General features: G+C 37.9%; 1 long non-coding RNA gene across 2 annotated transcripts in view; it reads right to left on the bottom strand.

Moving 5' to 3' along the window:
- The window catches only part of LOC130542111 (uncharacterized), a 163,016-nt gene that overhangs the window by 20,791 nt on the left and 119,644 nt on the right, over window positions 1-22,581 (bottom strand). For both annotated transcript variants that reach the window (XR_008956426.1, XR_008956427.1), the window contains exon 7: window positions 15,388-15,520. This is a non-coding gene — a long non-coding RNA (uncharacterized LOC130542111). The remainder of the gene's footprint in view (window positions 1-15,387; window positions 15,521-22,581) is intronic.

Raw genomic sequence — 22,581 nt, 5'->3', positions numbered from 1 at the left:
CACAGAAGCAAATTACTAAATTTTCATTTCTCAGCAACAGTGCAGCAGTAATGTCAGCAGCAAGTACTATTTCTGGAGCTTTGACTTTGACTCAGATATTGTGCCTAAAGTCTACGGGCATCATTATATTCAGTGACCGTCATTCTAGAAGGAAAGCATACTACTATCCCATTCTGTTATGCAGAAGAGGAACCCGAGGCTTATACAGGTAAATTCATGGACTCAAATTCGTGAGGGCACACTCATGGCACAGCTGTGCTATGAAGCCAGGCTGTCTACGTAAAAAGCTTGTGTTTTTAACTGCTATGTGATATTACATATTTATTAAAGAGACATATTTTAAAAAATCAGATATGAAGACATAAATTTGTGTTCCATAACACTGAAAGTTTTGCCCGCTGTTTTTTGAGTTGTGCTCAGGCTTGGAACCAGCAACACTGGCTGTCAGGGATGGCCCTCTGGCTATGTTTTCAATACCATTTGCAGCCACTCCTGCACCCTTTGCTACAACAACCATCAACAGCGCATCTTCCTGGAATATACTTTATGCTGTTGTTTAAACTGTACCATCTGCCTTAAATGTCCTTCTCTTTCTCCAGCAGTCCCAATCCTGCTGACTCCTTAGGGTCTAGCTCAATAGTCCCCTTCGCCAGCAACTGGGAAATGGCAGGATGTTGAAGTATGGTTATTGAATTACATTGTGAACCTAGCATGTGTTTTGGTAGAACTAATACTGGTTTGGGTGAAGTTGTACTGGTTTAAGGAGTCCTTGTGTTTGCCAAGTGAGGGCAGACAGTTCTAATTTTCGACATCCACTATAATTCTCTAAGAACAGAAGAGGATTTCTCTCTGGGACAGGGAGAGGCAGGGCTGCAAATGCAGCAGGGGTCAATTTCTTTTTATTCAAGAGAGAAGATTGAACTGTGAGGGAGGCCAGCGTGTTCTTCGACATAAATGGGAAAAATAGCTTCTCCAACGGGCCCTGGGTCTTCATGAAATTGTTGATGCTCTGCTCCTGTTTTGCAGTTTAGCTTTATCAGAATGACCTCATAGCTGGTACATTGGGTTTCTGGGCCTTTTGCAAGAAAAAGTAATAAGCATATCTATGCATTTGCTTTTTTTAAAAAAAATCACTGTTGTGGGTTATCACACTAGGCACCTTTTTGTGCAGTAATAAACAATCCCTAAATCCCAGTGATTTAGACAAAAAAACATTGACTTGTCTCCTGCATTTACATATGAGCAGCTGCTCATCATTTTGGCAGCTCTGCTTGTCGGTCTCTTCATTGGGGGATTAGGCTGAAAAAACAGTCCTTATCCGAGACATACTAACCTTGTGGCAAACAGAAAGGAGCAAGAGAGTGGTGAAAACAATCAGTGCCTCTTCAGACTTCTGCTTGAGAGTGGGGTATGCCCCCCACACTCACCTACCACTGACCAAATCAAGTCACATGGCCGAGCCAATGGCTGGGGAGCATGAATGCTTATCTGTCTTCCTGGAGCTTCCAGTGAGATTGCTGAGGACAGGGACATATGCTCTTAGAAGCGTGAGGGAAGTTGTTAATGGTCATACAGTCTGCCAAAGCTACTTAGACGTTACTTATAATGTGTGTGATGTCTATTGCTGATTGTGAGGGACTGAATTGTGTCCCCTCAAAATTCACATGTTGAAGTCCTAATTCCCGGTACCTCCGGATGTGACTGTATTTCAAGATAGGGTCTTTAAAGAAGTAATTAAGGTTAAATGAGTTCATTGAAGTGGGCCCTAATCAATAATATGACCAGTGTCCTTAGAAGAAGAGGAGATTAGGACACAGACACACAGAAGGAAGAGTATGTTAAGACAGTGAGAAGGTGGCCATCTATAAGCCAAGGAGAGAGGCCTCAGGATGAAACCAACCTGCTGACACCTTGATTTTGGACATCTAGCCTCCAAAATTGTAAAAAAATAAAATTTCTGTTGTTTAAGCCACCCAGACTGTGGCACTTTGTCATAGCATCAGTTGCAAACTGGTGAGCATATTAGCATATTTAATGACATTGATATCTCCTGTCTTTATTTTATTCAACTAACACCTATAATAACAATAATCCCTAATAAATATTAAGTATTTACTATGTGTTAAGGATAGCATTAAGCATTCTACATACATTATCTGTTTTATTCTCTCAAGACAATTCTATAATATAGGTACTAATATTATCCACATTTTGTGTATGAGAAAATATTATCAACATGGGTGGGAGGGTTTCAGAAACTTGCGCAAGTCTGTCCCTCAGTGGAGAGCCGTGATCTCATTCTACGTCATCTGATTACAGAACCAGCTTCCTACAACTGCCATCAGGGGACATTAGGACATTTCATAGTATTATTAATCTCAAGAAAGTTAAGGGAATGTAAAAATGTGAGTGAGCCACAATGTGTGTCTTGAGGAGGTCACATTCCAGTTAACAAAACAAGAGAAGAAAATAACTATAATCCTAGGGAGGATAAGATAAATGTTATGTGAAAGGCCCTGTCCAGAATTGTTATTTATCACTGGGATAAAAAAATTGATGGCACGATAATAAATGTTGCTGATGATGTAGCTGGAAGGGGCAGCGTATTCCTTGGATAATAGACTTGAAAATTTAAAAAGAAGATAAAAGAAAACCGTCATGTCAGAGTGGAATGATTGGCTAAATCTAAAGAAATGATGTACAATGAATAAATAAAATGAACTTCTAAGTCCAAAAAACAGCTGGATCAGAACAAAAAAAGTGAATGTAGACTGTTATGTAGGCAAAGGGCATTTTAGCTTTATTAGCCAGCTGTGTCACTCATTTTGGACTAAATCATTCAACAAACGTTTATAGGGCGCCTCCTCTGTGTTTGGAGCCAGAGATAGAAGGATGAGCAAGTGGAACTCAACACTCTCAGGGTGCCCTTAGTCCAGTAGAGATGGAAACATTTAAGTATATCATTAGAAAAGAATCTGATAAGATGCTTTTAAATGAGTCTGAATACAGAAGAGAGAGTAAATAACTTTCCTAGTGTCAGTGGAGGAAGGTTGGGATGACATTTGAAGTGGCGATGGGAAGATGGAGCTTGCAGAGAAGAGAGTTTGTGACAATCAAGAAGGAAGGACCAGTAGGCAAAAATTCAACAGTATGAAAAAGCTCAGGTTTGGAACAGCTCAAATATAGGTTTAATCATGGGCCAAGACATGATGATGCTGAAAAACTGAGCTGGGGCTGGGTTTTGAAAGACAGTGTAGTTAATACTACAAAGTTTGACCTTTCCTAGTATGTAACAGCAGGGTGATAAAAATTTCCAGAGTAGTAACATCACAACATTCGATTTTTTGGAAGATGGTTGTTTTAAGTTATGTAGAAAAAAGATGGGAGGATAGAATAGTTTCAGTGAGATCAGTTAAGTGGTGGTTGTAATTCTCCAAATAAGGAAAGTTGAAGCCTCTCCTAAGCATGTTCTATTAATGTTCATACTAATGTAACAGGAGTGGGTTGTTCCCCCATCTTGGCTTGAAATTATGTTTTGAGCTATTTTTCCCACCCAGTATCACCCAAGTTCAGGTGCTGGTTCCTCATACACCACCACAGTTCATTCTGATGCCCAGGGTTCGACCTTCATTTAAGGAGACTTAGAAAGTTCTAGACTATTAAGAAGAAATGCAGTAGAGTTACAATAAGCTGAATAAAATCTCAGGATATCCATGGGTGACACTCCTATTAGGAGATACATGGGTCAGAGAGTGAGGTGCAAACAGCTTTCAGGGAAAGATCTTCATATTAGCCACGCTCCCAGGCAGGACGACATGCAGTGCTCTGTTGAATGGTGATGGATGGCTCTCAGCATTGGCTTGGCTCCATTACCTGTTCTTGAACTGGCCATAATGGTCTTTCTTCCAGTAGAGACTGAGTTCTTTCTAAATATGATCTTTGCTCTTCTGTGATCTCTCCAGGTTGTTTAGAAGGTCACCATGACCTCCATCTTTGTCAGGTTCTCAATTTTCCTATCTACTCCCTGGAAAAGTGCAGTCCTAATTTATTAGTTATAAGCTAATTTTATAACTTGATCTTTTAAGTCTTTGTGTTTGTGTTTTCAAAAATTATTCCCTTATAAAGCTTGGTCCTTAAAAATCAAGAGCTTTCAAAACTATCATCGTCAAAGAAATTCACTGTTTTTCTTTATGTTGAAACAAAACTCTCCTTAAACTCCCCTCTTCCTATTCCCCTTAAACCTAAGGGTGTCTCTGACAGGTTGGGTCCCTATATAGGGACATACTGGATCAGGCAAGTACTGAAAAGAAAACATATTAATTATTTTTTTTCAAAATATAATTTAATTAAAATAATTGTTTTAAAATCTAGCTAAAATATATAATATTCCAGCAAAAGAAATTTCCCAAAATTGACTCAAGAAAAAACACAAAGTAGAATAGGCTAATAATCATAGAAAAAAATTGAAGAGGAGGTCAAAGTACTAAACTGTCTCAAAATAAAGATGCCAAGTTTTATGTGTGATGACTTCAAGGATCATATATAATTCCTATAATTAAAAAAAATGCTCTGAAGCATTGGTTTTCAAAATGTCTAGGTACAAAAATCACTTGGGGGAGTTTAGTAAACATATAGACTCCTGTGTTTCCCTACCCTCATCTTCTCTTTGAAACTGTGATGCAGTAGTTAGTTACAGGACAGGAACCAAGAATCTGAATTTTAAACAAACAGATGCTTGGAGACTCATGTTATTCTTTGAGAAACCTATTTAAAGCTATGGTCTTGGTCTTTAATATGAACCAAGAATGAAAAATCCAATAGGGTGAGGACAAAAATAATCACTTCCATATGTATTTTTCCTAATCAAAGAAATATTTTATAGTACTTGTTTTACTGATTGACCTGGTACCTTCTCTGAGTTTGTAGGTCAGGTGGCCAAACTACACACATGGCCCAGCAGAGAAAGGTCCTTGGAGAAAAATATGCGTGTCATCTGGTCCCCTCAACTGTCACATTGGCCCTTACTACTGCACTGCAATTGTGCTCGTTACATTATATAGTGGTCAGTAAATGAGTCTCTACACAATTGACAAGTGGCATGATTACATTCCTGAATAGAAGCCACAGAGGGAGGAGAACACTCCTAATAAGATAATATTTTTCCTGCTTTATAGTTAAAAGAAAAGACTTCATCAATCATAAGACAAAAACAAAGATGATCTAATCAGATATGAAAAACATCAGCCCAAATAATGTTAAATGATAAAAAATGTTACTGGTAACTAGGAGCCTACACACAGTATGGACAACAAATCTTATTTCCAAGTGTACATTGTACCTTGTGTGTTAACTAATGAAAGGATGAGATCATCAGGATATAGGACATTTAAAATCTAAGCCTTTAGAACATGATTAATAATATAAGTTATAGATATAACTTATAGATAAGTGAAAATACATATATTGCAGTAATAGTCTAACATCATTTTTCTTTTTTGGCTGATAGACACACATCATTAAAATGTTAGACCCCTTCTTCAATCAGGGCTAGTCCAAGTGGGGTCCGTGGACAGGCAGCAGGCATGAGCTATGTGTTGCTGGTCCAGGATAAATACAGCAATTGAGAGTCAGCGTTCAGAAACTTTTAGAGTGATTTGACAGTAATTTTATGTCTGTTAAATCTAATAATAGATTTAGATTTAGATTTTGTATTTTGATTGTTTTTTTATTTCACTTTTCTAATAATTTCTTTTTATTTTATTTTAACAAAAGCAGAAGTGCTTGATGGATTGAAAATGAGGGGCAAAAAGGCCTTTAACCACAAATCATTTGATTTGTTCTAGAGTACAAAAAAACATGTAAACTATCCTAACATTTTTTAAAGTTAGCATAGTTCTGATACTAAAACCTGACAAATATCTCACAGAAAGAAAGCTACAGTGGAATATTATGTAGCCATAAAAAGGATGAGATAGTGCCATTTGTGACAACATGGATGGACTTAGAGGGTATTATGCTAAATGAAATATGTCAGATTGAGAGAGACAAATACCATATAATTTCATTCATATGTGGAATCAGAAAAAAAATGAATAAACAAAAAGCAGAATCAGACCTATAAATACAGAGAACAAACTGATGGTTGTCAGAGGCAGGGGGGTGGAGGGATGGGAAAAGGGACGAAGGGGAGTGGGAGATACAGGTTTCCAGTTATGGAATGAATGAGTCATGGGAATAAAAGGTGCAGAATAGGGAATATGGTCAATGATATTGTAACAGCATTTTATGGTGACAGCTGGTAGCTGCACTTGTGGTGAGCAGAGCATAATGTATAAACTTGTTGAATCACTATGTTGTACACCTGAAACTAATGTAACATTGTGGGTCAACTACACTTAAGTAAAAAAATTTTAAAAAGAAATATACAAATTAATCTCAATTATAAGTAAAATACTAGCAAATCAATCCAGCCTCAAATTAAAATACTAATGTCCCATGACCAAGTAAAATTTTGTTTTTTTTCTCTTTTGAATTATATAGTTCAATATTACAAAATTCATTAAGATATGTTGTTATACTAATTGTTTAAAAGAAACAACAACATAGTTATCTTAAAAAATACACAAAAATTATTTTATCAACCAAGCAGGTTATTAAACAGTAATGAGTACAATTTTATGTAATTATATCTAAATACATTTACTTATATGAATGAGTAGAAAACATCTGGGACATTATAAATCAAAATGTGTACAGGGGTTATTTTTGTTTTGGTTCACATTTCTTCTCTTTCCCTCCTCCCCAGCTTTATTGAGATATAACGGACATATAACAATGTATGCAACATGATGATTTAATATACATATATTGAGAAATTATTACCACAATAAGGTGTTAACACATCCATTACTTCACATAGTTATCTTTTCTGTGTGTATATATGGTAAGAATGTGTAAGATCTACTCTCTTGCAAACTTTCAAGTGTATAACACAGTATGGTTAACTATACTCACCATATTGTACATTAGATCCACTGAACTCACTCATCTTATAACTGGAAATTTGTAGCCCTTGACCAAAATCTCCCCCTTTCCTCTACCCCCAGCCCTTGGAAATTGCCAATCAACTCTTCTTTCTATGAGTTTGGCTTTTTTAGATTCCAAGTGTAAGTGAGATCGCATAGTATTTTTCTCCGTTTGACTTATTTTACATGGCATGATGTCCTCAAAATTCATCCCTGTCACAAGTGGTAGAATTTCTTTATTTTTTATGGCTGAATAATATTCCTCTGTGTGTGTGTGTGTGTGTGTGTGTGTGTGTGTGTGAGACATCATCTTTACCCATTCATCTTTTGATGTACATTTAGGTTGTTGGCAGTTATGTCTTGGCTGTTATGAAGAAATGCTGCAATAAACATGGGAGTACAGCTATCTCTTTGAGATACAGATTTGTTTCCTTCAATATATACCCATTATGGGATTGTGAGATCACATGTAGTTCTATTTTTCATTTTTTGAAGAACCTCCATACTGCTTTCTATAGTGGCTCTACCAATTTACATTCTCACCAACAATGCACAAGGGTTCCTTTTTCTCCACATCTTCACTACATTTGTTATCTCGTCTTTTTGATAACAGGCATTCTAAAGATGTGAGATGATACCTCATTACAGTTTTGATTTGCATTTACCTGATGATGAGTGATGTTGAGCACCTTTTTATATATGTGTTGGCAATTTGTATGTCTTCTTTGGAAAACCCTATTCAGATCCCTTGCCCATTTTAAATTGGACTATTATTATTATTGCTGTTGAGTTGTATGAATTCCCTATATATTTTGGATATTAATCCCTTGTCAGATATATGGTTTGCAAATATTTTCTCCCATTCCGTAAGTTGTCTTTTCATTTTGTTGTTAGTTTCCTTTGCTGTACAGAGCCTTTTAGTTCGATATAGTCCCACTTTTCATTTTTGCTTTTGTCGTTGTGCTTTTGGTGTCATATCCAAAAATCATTGCCAAGACCAATGTCAAAGAGTTTTTCCTTATATTTTCTTCTAAGGAACTTTATAGTTTCAGTTTTTACATTTAAGTATTTAATTCATTTCAAGTTAATTTTTGTGAGTGGTATAAGATAGCAGTCCAATTTCATTTTCTTGCATGTGAACATCCAGTTTTCTCAACATTTCATTGAAGAGGCTGTCCTTTCCCCATGGTATATTTATGGCCTCTTGGTTGTAAATCAATTGGCCGTATATGCACGGGTTTATTTCTGGGCTATCTTTTCTGTTCCATAGATCTATGTGTCTGTTTTTATGTCTATACCATACTGTCTTGATTACTATAATGCATATAATTATATGCTTTGTAATACAGTTTAAAATCTAAAAGTGTATTGCCTTCAGCTTCTTTCTTCTTTCTCAGGATTGTTTTGACTTTTCAGGGGCTTTTGTAGTTCCCTACACATTTTAGGGTTGTTTTCCCTATTTCTGTGAAAAAATGCCTTTGGAAGTTTGGTAAGAATTGCATGGAATCTAGATGGCTTTGAATAGTTTGTGTATATTTACAATATTGATTCTTCTGATCCATGAATGTGGTATATCTTTCCATTTGTTTCTGTCTTCTTCAATTTCTACTACAAGTCTTGTAGTTTTCAGTGTACAGATCTTTCATCTCCTTGGTTAAATTTATTCCTAAGTGTTTTATTGTTTTTGGTACTATTGTGAATGAAATTGTTTTATTTCTTAACCAGATACTTCATTGATAATGTATAAAAATGCAACTGATTTTTATATATTGATTTTGAATCCTGCAACTTTATTAAATTTATTAGTTCTAATAGTTGTTTTGGTGGAGTCTAAGATTTTCTACATATAAGATCAAGTCATCTGCAACCAGAGACAATTTTAGTTGTTCCTTTCTGATTTTTTTTTTAAGATTTTATTTATTAATTTGACTGAGAGAGATAGTCAGTGAGATAGGGACCACAAGCAAGGGGAGTGGGAGAGAAAGAAGCAGGCTCCTAGCGGAGGAGCCTGATGTGGGGCTGAATCCCTTAACGCCGGGATCACGCCCTGAGCCGAAGGCAGACGCTTAACGACTGTGCCACCCAGGTGCCCCCCTTTCTGATTTGGATGCCTTTTATTTATTTTTTTCTTGCCTAATTGCTCCGGCTAGATGATTCAGAAACATTATATACCAAAATGTTTACAGTGGTTATTTCTGTTTTGACTCATATTTTTGATAGCTGTTTTCTAAACTTTCTGTAATAAATATAATTTTATGTAATAAGTAAAAAAATAGTTATCATAAACATATAACTTTGCATGTGTATGGAATTTAAGTTTCTATAAAACATGTAAGGAATTAATGTTATTGACTTAGAAGCTTATGCATTTCCACTGACTTGTTTTATGTATCTATGTATGTATATATTCCTTCCTTCATTCATTTTTCTTTCATGCTTTCTATCTTTATTCTTTTATACAGAATTTTGGGAGAAACTCTGAGATTGATTTTTCTGTTCTTAGAATCACTCTGCCACTATCTCCATTTTCTTAGAAAAGAGAAAGTATGCATAAATCCAGATTTAGTTTTTAGGAAAAAAACCCTACTGTCTTGGAGATTAATCTGGTTTTATACATACATTTTCTTCTTTAATATTTCAGGGAGTGCAGACTGAGGTAGGATGGGAGATAGAGGTTTTAAGGGCTCTGTTACAAATTCCTGAGGTCCAGCCACTTTTCTGCCATTAGAGTCCTTGGAACACTCTAATATCATTAAAATACATCTCACTTTTCACTTGTTACTTCTTAATTAAAAAGGTCTAGTGAAAGTTTCTTGCACCTATTATCTTGCTCCATAGCCTCATACTTTGTTTTAAATAAACCTTTTCCTTTAGAATGGTTTTAGATTTACAGAGAGGTGGCAAAAAAAAAAAAATAGATAAGAGAATTCTCATATAATAAGCACCTAGTTTCCTCTCTTGTTAATGTCTTAAATTACTATGGAACATTTGTCACACATAATGAGCTATTCCTGATACATTATTACTAACTAAAACCCATAGTCCAGTCAGATTTCCTTAGTTTTTACCTAATATTTTTCTTCTGTTCTAGATTCCATCTAGGATACCACATTATATTTAGTGATCCTGTCTCCTTATGCTCCTCAAAGCTGACAGTTTCTCAGAGTTTCCTTGTCCTTGATATTTTTGAGGAGTACTGGCCAGTTGTTTTATAGAATGTCCCTGAAGTTGGGATTGTCTAATGTTTTCCTCCTAGTTAGACTGGGGGTTTGGAATTTTGGGAAGACTGCATTAAACTGCCATTCTCACAACATTATATCAAAGGTACATACTATCAACATAGCATTGATGATGACACCAGCTTGTTTTAGAAGTAATTTGCTCAATGGCTCATATGAGTTTCATTTTCAGGAAAGATCAGTTTGTAGTTGACAAAAAAGAGGAAAAAACCAAGTTAGTGTCTCTCAAACTACTGTTTTCAATGTATTCACATAATAAGGAATAACTTTTGTTCTCTGAAAATCATCAAGTCTTTTTATTTTCCTAAATAAATAAGTAGCCCTGCTTATTTCCCAGGTAAAGGGGTCTAGCAGGGCCAGTCTTCTTCCTTTGAAATTTTCTTCCCCCTACCAGCTCACTGGTCACTCACTGGTGATATCACAACAAACATAAAAGAGGGAATCTCTGCCATGAAAGGGCATCCATCCATCCATATGTACATATATATAATAAATACCAGACTGCAATAAAAAGAATAAGCAGTAAGAAGATAGACGGTGTACTAATTAATCTTCATGTATCCTTATATCTAAATCTTCATATATCTAGATCTACTCTCTTCCATTTTTTCCCTTGACTCCTGCTGTCTCCTATTTTCCACTGGTCATGAAAAGCTAACTCCCCTGCTCTTTAGGGATATATCATTGAGTCCCTATGTGGCTGGCCAAGAAAGCAGAGCCCAGGCCCTGTAGAGTAGCACTTCATCTGAATATAAATATGAGTGGAGATGAGGAACTGATGGAACATTCACAATTTATTATCAGCTCTGGGGTCAAAAAATATGGCAGTGGTGTGGCATGGTCCAGGAGATAGGTAGCATCTCCAGAACAAAGGAAATAAGGGCATCTGAGGAGACATACAAAGTTTATGCTCATTACAGAAGGCTTTCTACAGAGGTCCTATTTAAGTCGAAGTCTCACTGAATTGAGAGAGGAAGTCATTAAAATAACTGAGTGAAGTGGGGCGCCTGGGTGGCACAGCGGTTAAGCGTCTGCCTTCGGCTCAGGGCGTGATCCCAGCGTTATGGGATCGAGCCCCACATCAGGCTCCTCCGCTATGGGCCTGCTTCTTCCTCTCCCACTCCCCCTGCTTGTGTTCCCTCTCTCGCTGGCTGTCTCTATCTCTGTCGAATAAATAAATAAAATCTTTAAAAAAAAAAAAAACTGAGTGAAGAGTATTTCAGAGTGCGGAAAACCATAAGTGTGAAAGAAAGTTTGAGGAATAATAAGAAAGTTATTGTAGCTGAGTGAAGTGATGAGGGGGTGTGACAGGAGATAAGGTTGAAGAAAGCTGCACAGAATCACTTAGGCTATTGTAGAGACTTAAAAAAATTATGGTTGCGGGGGCACCTGAGTGGCTCAGTCAGTTGAGCATCTGACTCTTGATTTTGGCTCAGGCCATGATCTCAGGGTCATTGAGATTGAGCCCCATGTCAGGCTCTGTGCTCAGTGCAGAGTCCGCTTGTCCCTCTCCCTCTGTTCCTCCCTTCACTTTCTCTTTCTCTCTCTCAAATAAATAAATGGATAAAATCTTTCAGAAAAAATTATGGTTGAGATGGGAAGCATTTCAAAACTTTCAAATTTGCCATTTGGGAGTGATAAACTATGATCTGAATTTTAGAAGGATGAATAGACTGTCAAAGACCGAGATGGAAATCCAGAGACCTAAGTCACTCCTAGAATCGATGAGTCATGATGGAGAGTTGCACCAGGGTTACAAGTGGTTGGAGGTCCTGAGTGGGTCAGATTTGGAAAATATGTTAAAGGCAGAGCTTATAGGATTTGCTGGTAGATTGGAGAGAAATTGTGAGGTTGAGGATGGCTATGATTTTGGCTTGAACAACTGGAAAAACGGAGTTGATATTTACTGGAAGGGGTAAGACCGTGGGAAGCATTTGGGTCAGAAAAGAAAGTTCTACTTCAGACATGTTAAGTTGAGATGCATTTAACATATCAAACAGACTTGGAGAATATGCAGCTGAATATTTGAATTGGCAGTTGAATGGAGAGGTTAGAGATGAAGATAAAATGGTATTTGTTGCCGTATGTGGCATCTAAAGCCAATTGGATTGGATAAGATGTTTTAGAGAACAAGTGTAAATAGATGAGCCCTGAGCCATGGGCACTGAAACGTTGTGAGGATGGAAATGGGGCCAGCTTTATGGGCACACAAACTGTGTAGTCACACAGGACATTATCCTTAAAAGGGCCCTGTCCTTAGTTTAATGCTCTGCTCTCACTGTCTTGAAATTCTTCATAATTTTTAAACAAGAGCCCAGCATTTCCATTTTGTATTGCACCCTGCAAATTATGTGGCAGGTCCTGGTTGGGAACATGAGCATTCGGCAAGGTCAAAAGCCAATGAATTAGACTGAAAACCAAACAAGTATGTTAGTGGTTTCGTAAAAGCCAAGTAAAGAAGTTGTATGGAGATGAACAGAATGATCGACAGTCTCAAAAGCTGCTGCAAGGTCAAGTTATTTTTGGCCTGAACAGTGATCACTGGATTTAGCAACTTGGGTGTGATTGTTGCTCTGGGTGAACTGCGTTGGAGAAAGAAAAAGAGAAGAGAGTAAGAACAAACACTGAGCGTAGACAACTCTGGCAAGCACCTTCCCTGTGAGGGGGAAAGCTTCAAAATGAACAAGAGCCTGATAGATATGGGGTCAAGTCAAGGCTTTTCTAAAATGGAGGCATGCCATATATTTTCCCTTGGCAATGATCTGCTAAAGAAGAGGAGAAGTGATGAGGCAGGAGTGGAAATAATTACAGGAGCAAAGTCCTTGAGGAGGAGAGGGGAATGGGATCCATTGCAAAATGAAGGGTTTGTCCTAGGATCAGGTGGAAGGCAAACTGCATGGGACAGATGCCTGTGCCTGCTGCATTTTGGAGAAAAATCCATTTTGATTGTTTCTGTATAAGACTCAAAGTCTTCAACTGAGAGTAGAAAGCAGAGAGGGGATACAGAGATTTGGGGAAAGAAGAGAGTGTGAAATCATCCTCTGTGAAGGGGCTGGAACCGACGGGCAGCACCAAGGCCACTGAAGGGTTAGGTGAAAATTCATACCAATGGTACACTTTGCTAAACTCTTGATGTTGGGTATCTCTGGTGATTTTTTTTTTTTTTTTGCAGTTTTCTGATTCCCGAATAGGCATATATTACTTCCATAATTAGCCTTTTAAAGCTGTATGGAAGGGTGAAAAGCAGGACATACAATATACAAGACAGGTGCTTGTGATTTATGAGAGGTGAGTGGGGAATCAGAAGGAGCATGGAGACACCATTCTAGAAAAGCACTTGTCTTGGAAAGCACTACCCATGCAACAGATGAAGAGCAGTCCGATTTTCTGTGGAAATGAGGAACAAGACAAAATATCTTTCCCCCTTTTACAGGCCTTAGGATTTACTCCATTTTTAGGCCTGAGACACCTATTATGGTTCTTAGTCGAGTTTGGTGGGTCTAATGATTTAAATCTTTGCAGGGTTTTGACACCAGGTTGGCTGCCATCTTTGATTTTTCAGGGCCACTCATCCCGGTCTGGGTCTGAAGGAGTGTTATAGTGGAAGGCTGTGTGAGGCTCCATCGGGAACTAGCCCAACATCTCTTACAGCAGAAATATTTTAAAGTTTGCTTGTTAAAAGAGTTAAAAGTAAGTGTCTCTTAGAAGTTGAGGTTCTTGATGTCTGCTTTCAGAACATCCTTATTCACTCAGTACATGTTAACAGCTTTGGCTGTTATTTTTTAAAATTTCAAATCAAGATCATTGTTCTAAAAAGGCATTTTGGAGATAACACATTGTTAGGAAGATATTGTTATTAATTCCAAAACATTTTCACCCTGTTAGACCTTGTATTATTGGCTCATATGTGCTTTTATTTTGCCCCATGATAGATGGGATGGTGAGTAGGGAATTTCAGGGCAACATTTTAAACTAAGTTCCTCTGAGCAATTTACCCTCATCTTACTGTTGAAATCTTTATTGGGATCATAAATCTCAGTTCTCAGAACAAGATGTGAGAATTCTGTGATTCCTAAAACACCCCATGGAGCTCAGCTGTGTGGGCGCAGAGGCGGTAACTCCACATGGGGTTGTGAGGTAGGGTGTGTGTTTGGAACCCTGAGGGTGGTGAGTTGAAGACTGCAGAGCCAAGGGCAGCTGTGGAAGCCAAGTCCAGAGCTTAACATCAGGATAAGGGAGGTGAGTATTTCTCTTGTGGCGGAAATAATATTTAACTTAACAATATGCATTTGGATTATGTCACTCTTACTTCATGAAATGTACAAACTCACTGATGAGTTTCTTTTATCATTAAATTCCTTCATAATGAATTTCTTACAGAAGAAACCTGTTTGATAAATTTGTCTATTATTTGTATTCATACATGAAAGTAAATTTTTAAAGGATAGCACAGTTATTTAATATTAGTTTATATGAACTGTTATTGAGAACAAAGAAAAAAAGAGTACCGTCTGAGCACTGGGTCTAATTTGAAATATGTAACTTTAAAACATGGGTTATGTTAAAGGAGCTATCTACAAATCAATTGAAGGGAATTATTTGCAGCCAGGTATTTCTTTTCCTGAAGGAATGTCTATGACTTCCCACATTAGACGGGCCGAAATGGGAAGTAAGAGTTGTTGTGGGTGGAAAGCTCAGGATATGCTTAGGAGCAGATTTTTAGGATCTTATAAGGAAAGGTTCAAAGAATAGCATGATTGGTAACTGAAAGTTGATGAGCTAAAGATAGGGAGTTTTCCTGAAGGAACCTGAATTCTCATTGCCTGGAAGAGTTCGTGGTCAGGCAAGCTTAAATTGGTGGCTTTGAGAAAATCAGTAAGTCTCATTTTATCAACATTTGTTCAATGAAAATAACACCTACATTATAAGTTGGTGTGATTTAAATAAGAAAATATTATACACACACATACACACACATGTCCCGGATATGACACAATTTCAAGACATTGCAATTTATGATCAGGTTCCTGAGAGATGCCATCTATGACAAAAAGGTCATCAAAGTTAGCCCTTTAGATTAGAAGACAACCCCAACTGCAGGGACAAGATGGGGGTCCAAATACCTGCAGCATCTGTGGACCTGTCCTCTCTCTTTTTTTACAGGAGTAAAACTGAAATTCTGTTATGATTGAAGGACCTTCTCTCCATACTTGCATTCCTAGGTGCTTTGGGACACCTGCAGATTTTTTCCAACACCTATAAAATAAAAAAACATAGTTACCTCTTCCTCCTCACAGCTAGCACAGAGGACTGCCATTGGGCTTTTTTTTTAGTGGGGGGTGGTGATGGTCCTCATGTAAGGATGAGACTATGTAAATTGCGGAAGAGTCTACCAGGTTGGGTGGAGGGTAACTGAAAGCCCTGCGTGGCTGGTCAGGGAGTCAGTCACTGGCTCAACTCCAGCCATCCAGGAGTCTGGTGGTTGAGGAGGATCACAGGGCGATCTGATAGAGAATGGCACAAGGGGAGGATCAAGTCAACTTCTTCCAGACTCATTACAGTCCCCTAAAGCATTAATGACCTTTTTCTTAATACTTATACGGGGAAAATTTTAGTTCATTGACCTTACAAATAATTATGGTTCTTTGGAAAGCTTTTGTTCATGGAAACTGGGCAGCACTTCCAAACACTTTAATGATGTTTATTATCTTAATAGCACCTGTCCTTTATCCTGCCTGCACACTCCAAAAAAAAAAAAAAAAGTTAACTAAAAGAGAGCATGATTCATTTTATATCCTGATGTTTTCTTAGGACCACAGCTGTGGCCACTTCAGTGTCCAGCAAAGTATTTCTTTGGCGAGTGATTTTGGGAGGGGTGGAAAGTGAAATGGAAGCAGTCTCTGGAAAATCTTTAACACTGGGCGTATTCTCTCCCTATTTTACTCAAAGGAATTCCCACTCATGGAATCTGGCCTATCATAAAGACGTTCTCTCTTCTGTACTTGATTCAACTTAATAAATTATGTCAGCCAGTTAGGGTGAATGATGTCTGTTCTCCACACTACAGAACAATAGCCTTCCTAGTTAAACCTCTGGAAGGGCAGGAATCTATCAGTTCCAGTTCCCTCCTGCTGGGCAGTCTTCTATGTCAGCTGGCTGGATCCTCTTGCTCATAGCTCCTCCCCTAGAACAAATTCTTTTTTCTGACCCCTAGGACACCCTGACATGCATTCCTCCTTTAACTGCCTTTGTTGGCCTCAGTTCTGAAATACCATCTCTCTAAGATACAGAAAAGTGACACTTGTCATCAAAAAGGCAAATCCTCAGTGAGAATAATTTGCCTTAAAAAAAAAATCATGCCTAAATCAGCCAGGCTTAGAAAATGCAGAAACTCTTCCAAACCTTTTTAAAGGGAGGCTTTAGAAAATAAATTTGTCCCATGAAATAAATGGTAACTGGTGCATGAAATGGTGTGAGAATGAGAAGTATTTCCTTTACTTCTATAAAAACTTGTATCAACAACAGTTCGAGTGCCTGTTCTCCCCAACCATATCACAAATTGTGAAATTTCGGTGCACTGTCACAGCTGATAGTTCACATATTTGAATCTTTCCTAAATAATCATACTGTTTCCAAAGGTTACAACTCTTTCTTTCTAAACCAAATCTCTCCTGGAGTCTGTCTCCACACAAAGGTTCTCTTACCAATTTTCTTCTTCTAATTACTTGGTGCTTATTTTTGCTCCCTGCTAAGCACACCCACCATTATCTCCAACCTTGTTCTTCACAACCATCCAAGCATGATCTTTGGAGTTTTACTTCATTTCGTGTCCACCATTTTGTTTCTCTTCTCACTGCCACCATCCTGGCTCAGATATACAGGTGGTCCCCGCTGTGTGTGGTAATAAGCAGCCATAAAAATGACTGCATGAACAAAAACTGTGCAAAGCAACCTTACTAATCAAAGGAGGCGTGGGGATTACAATTATTCTGGGACCTTTTTTAAACAACAGATTAAAAACTCTTTTGCTGTAGATTATAAACATACAGGGAAATTTAAGAGTAGTAAAACCAATATTTATTTAGAACACTGTAATTTATTTATTTATGTTTTATTTTAGTGCATTATAACTTAAAACATTTAAAATACTTAGCAGTAAAGTGGGTTTTTTTCTGTGTAGAAATCTTACTGTGTAGTATGAACAGTACTTGTCTTCTTGTTCTCATTGTATTGCATACAGTATGGAGTGAGCATTGTCATTAAGCCTTGGTGAGCTGTCATACTTCTAAACTTAGATCAGCTTTCGACTTTTGGCTTCAGGGAATACCCCTGAGAGTTTCTTCAATGCAAGATTTTTTGTGTTTTGTTCTTGTTTTTCCCAGTGTGCTTTCTTCTGGGACATCTTTATCCTCATTGTGTCACTACGTTTGCCTTTACGGAGTTCCTCTGGTTGCACATCTGTGAGTCTCTCAAACAGTGGCAATGTCAACATTCCCACAGACAGTAATTTCTTCCATATCTCCATTTATGTTCAATTTGAATTTCACTTGCAGTTTTACCAATTGTCTCTTTGTTGCACTTCCTCTCTTAGCCAATTTCCTTTTTCAGTTATCCATTTTTTTCAAACATTGTGTAGGTTTATCCCTGGAAGACAAGGAGGCAACACAACTGCATGCTTTGCTATCTGTGTGAATATAATAATAATTATTACATATTAATAATAAATATGTGGTGGCCAGTCATGAATAGACTTTGCAAGAAATGATGTGATTGGTCATGATCATGATGTGCATTTGTTATTATGTAGTTATTTTTGTACTGACAACATAGCAGAGAAGTTTCTACTTTATGCAGTTACTCAGAGGGGTAACTGGAATATGAACTGTGTTATTGGGAGACTGGTATCATTTAACTAAACTGGTAACTGAAATCTGCTTATTTGGAACTGTGCAAAGCAAGATGCCCGATTATTACTAGGACAATTTTCTGCCTTCTCTTTTTATCTTTAGTGTTTCTAATCCACCTGCCATTTGCTGGTCCAGAGTTTCCTTCAGGATAACTATTGCCTTACTCATTATATAGCCACTCGAAGTCCTCACAGAATCTTACATGTAGTTTTTACCCTGACATAGGTGTTATAACCATCTTCCTGGTTGGCCTAAGCACCTGTACTTACATTCTGAGATTGCACAGCTCTTAAACCCCCAGGGATCACAGGTGTTCCAGGATCCTGCTGCAGGATTAAAGAACTGAGGGTGCTTTGTTGCTGTTGTTCATGATGACTTCTGTAGGAAGTGATTTAGAGGCCTCTGATCCTTCAACAAACCTGGATTTTCTGAGCATCCTGTTTGAGTGATATCCCCAGTAAGCTGGATCTGAAGAGCTGTCTCTTTGGTGTTTGGGCCTTCTGCACAAGACTTGTTCTCCAAATACCCACAAGACTGTGAGAGTGACAGGTGAGCTCCCAAGTGATAAACACAAGGTTAGATTTCTCAAATTTGTTGCTTTGTAGTCAATAGCAACAGAGGCACTCCCGCCTGATGTTCTATCTGCCATCTCCCAAATCAGAGTCTGGGAAGAGTAATTTTGCCTCAGTTATTTGCTCCAGGGTACTTTTATGTACTGCTATAGTGAGATACCAATGCCTCCTTCTTTATGGTCTCTTTTTTGGTTCCTGGGAAATAGGACAATATCCTTGAATTTTCCTTTGTATATACCATAAAACATCCTCTGAGAATGAGAGGTGAATCGAAAGAAGCTTTCTGTCTTCTTATTTTGAACTCCCAAAGAAATACTTGTAGAGTCAAGCTGGGCAGACCTTTGTGACTATCTCAGCCAACAGAGTATAATGGAAGTGATGCCACATGCCTTCTGAGGCTAGATAATAAGAATGCCTTGAACTTGTGCCTTGCCGTCTTATGACACTTATTCTTAAAACCCAGCTGCTATGTGTGTTGTGAGGAAGCCCAAATTAGCCCACATGCAGAGGCCATGCATAGGTAATTTGGCCAGTAGCCCAGCCAATAAGCAACATCAACTGCCAGACGTTTGTGTGAAGATGTATCCAGATGCTTCCCATACTCAGCTGTTAACTTATGCCAATTTTTGAGTGTTCCCAGCTAATGCCCCAGACATGGTGTAGCAAACATAAGCAGTCTTCCCCGTGTCTGGACTAAATTACTGACCGACAAAAATCTGTGAATACAATTGTTATTTTTAATGCAAATATATGCCACTAAGTTTGGGGTGGTTTGCAATAGTAACTGGAACAGAAATGCTTGACTCTGTACAACACTTAAAATCATCTGAATGGTAAGATAAATGAATTTGTCTTTTTCTTATCTCTACTTTCTAACATTTTCACAATGTACATGGGTAATGATTGCGGTCAGTAGGGACATAATGAAGTGACTGATTAGATGTGGATGGGAGAGGGAGGGGGCTGAGATGCTGCCCAGATTTCATATCCTTGGATGCTAGCAAGAAGAGGCTGTTATGTATTAATTGTTTCCCTTATCTCATCCATATAAAGGACACTGGTAGGACATTACTTCTTGTTAAAGAACTTCTTTAGAAATAGTCCCAAAACTGTAATAAAATATGATGTGATAATTTTCCACCCTTACCAAATACTCGCAAGATGTAGAAGTCTCCTTATTAACCCTTGTAGCAAAATGGTTAATCAGAGGAGAGGCGCATCTGAATTCCATACACCCTACTCAGTGGTCCAACTATGGACCACCTTTCATTTTCCCTATCTCATCTGATTTTGTGGTTGAATTGATACACATGAAGATTTAGGATCTTTGTGACAAAAATCAAATGAGTCAGCCTGATAACTGTGGCCCTCAGAAGGATACAAAGCCATCTGAATAACAGGTAAGGATCACCTTTCTCCACATCCTCTCCAACATTTGTTGTTTCCTGCCTTGTCAATTTTTGCCATTCTAACTGGTGTAAGGTGGTATCTCAAGGTGGTTTTGATTTGAATTTCCCTGATGGCTAATGATTTTGAACATTTTTTCATGTGTCTGTTAGCCATTTGTACGTCTTCATTGGAAAAGTGTGTTCATATCTTCTGCCCATTTTTTGATTTGATTATTTGTTTTACGTGTATTGAGTTTGGGAAGTTCTCTGTAGATCTTGGATACTAATCTTTTATCTGTAGTGTCATTTGCAAATATCTTCTCCCATTCTGTGGGCTGCCTCTTAGTTTTTTTGACTATTTCCTTGGCTGTGCAGAAGCTTTTTATCTTGATGAAATCCCACAAGTTCATTTTTTCTTTTGTTTCTCTTGCCTTTGGAGATGTGTCATGAAAAAAGTTGCTGTGGCCGATGTCAAAGAGGTTGCAGCCTATATTCTCCTCTAGGATTTTGATGGATTCCTGTCTCACATCTTACACTGTTGGTGGGAATGCAAGTTGGTATGGCCACTTTGGAAAACAGTGTGGAGGTTCCTTAAAAAGTTAAAAATTGAGCTACCCTATGATCCAGCAATTGCACTACTGGGTATTTACCCCAAAGATACAGACGTAGTGAAGAGAAGGGCCATATGCACCCCAATGTTCATAGCAGCATTGTCCACAATGGCTAAATTGTGGAAGGAGCCGAGATGCCCTTCAACTCATGACTGGGTAAGAAGATGTAGTCCATATATACAATGGAATATTACTCAGCCATCAGAAAGAACGATTACACAACATTTGCAGCAACATGGAAGGAACTGGAGGAGATTATGCTAAGTGAAATAAGTCAAGCAGAGAACGACAATTACATATGGTTTCACTCATTTATGGAACATAAGAAATAGGAAGATTGGTAGGAGAAGGAAGGGAAGAATGAAGGGGGGGTAAACAGAAGGGGGAATGAACCATGAGAGACTGTGGACTCTGGGAAACAAACTGAGGGCTTCAGAGGGGAGGGGGTGGGGGATTGGGATAGGCTGGTGATGGGTATTAAGGAGGGCACATATTGCATGGTGAACTGGGTGTTATACGCAAGTAATGAATCATGGAACATTGCATCAAAAACTGGGGATGTACTGTATGGTGACTAATATAACAAAATAAAAATGATAAAAACAAACAAACAAACAAACAAACACAAGTAAGGATCAATTTGACTACTAGTTCACCAAAGTCAAAACATTAGCATCAAGAAATAATCCAATTGCTGGCATAAGTGCATGTGCCAAGAGTTGGCTTGTTTCAACTAATGCAATTCAGTAAATCTTTGCGATTAGAGGGCTAGGTGATTCTAAGTAGTTCATTCATCCTTAGTAAGTGAATATAACTTACTCTTCCATCTTCTGGGGAAAACAAAAGCATTTTCCATCTCTGAAATGGAGTAAGCTGGGTTAGGAGGAGATCTCCACAGCATCAGCAGCAAGCAAATCCTATGGGCAAGTTTCTCAACCATTAGAACTTAAAAATTATATTCTGGTGGTACAGTTTAGAAAAAACAAAGAAGTAAGGTTTTACCTGTATGATAAATTAGAGGTCAAATGGTTTCTTTTCATATTCTTGTAATCTTAAGGGAGATAGTTTCTGAAAATCTAAAAAGTTCTATCTTGACCATTTGGGCATAAAATAGGTGGAGATTGAAGGGAGGAATGACAAGGCCCTTGGAGGATTAAAAAAATGAAAATAACCAAAATTACATCTTTGTTACATGAGTGGCCAAAACCAGAAAGCTCCATACGAGTTTTTTTGTCTTGGCAGCAAGGATTGCCCTTACACCATTGAATGTCATTGCAATCATATGGTATCAATAACAAATGAATCGTGGCCAGAATGTCTAAGGTCTGTTCTTACAGACATTAGATCTGAATTCTCCTTTTCACAAATCTCAAAAGCATGTTCATTTTGTACTCTGGCCAGTTTTTTGACCTTTCTGCTGAACTGAAAGGGTTATGCAGCAAGGGTAAGACAAAAACTAGTGCTTGGAACATCCCTTGGAATGGCCAAAATATTTTCTTTATGACTGCAAAGCAATTTCCAAATCACATTTCTTTCTGTTGCAGAGTTTTCTAGACTGCTGAGTACTACAGTACATCCCAGTGTAATGACTTTCAATTTTTGTCTCAAGACTGGGGTTAGGCTCTTTCAAAGTGGCCTAAACACTTTACCAACCGATAGCATTATGCTGGGCCCACTGAATTAGATTTTGTCCAGAGGCCAGACATGGGAGCCTGTGTCTATTATTTACACCATTTTTATTGGTCTTTGTGGGCAGCATGGTTGAGATATAAAAGCTTTAACTAAGAGGGTAGGAATGGAGAAAAGAAAATAATGAGAGAGCTTAATGACATTCTGAAT

This window comes from Ursus arctos, unplaced genomic scaffold (genome assembly GCF_023065955.2).
Source record: "Ursus arctos isolate Adak ecotype North America unplaced genomic scaffold, UrsArc2.0 scaffold_3, whole genome shotgun sequence".
Taxonomy (NCBI): Eukaryota; Metazoa; Chordata; class Mammalia; order Carnivora; family Ursidae; genus Ursus; species Ursus arctos.
This window is presented reverse-complemented; position numbering and strand designations above follow the sequence as displayed.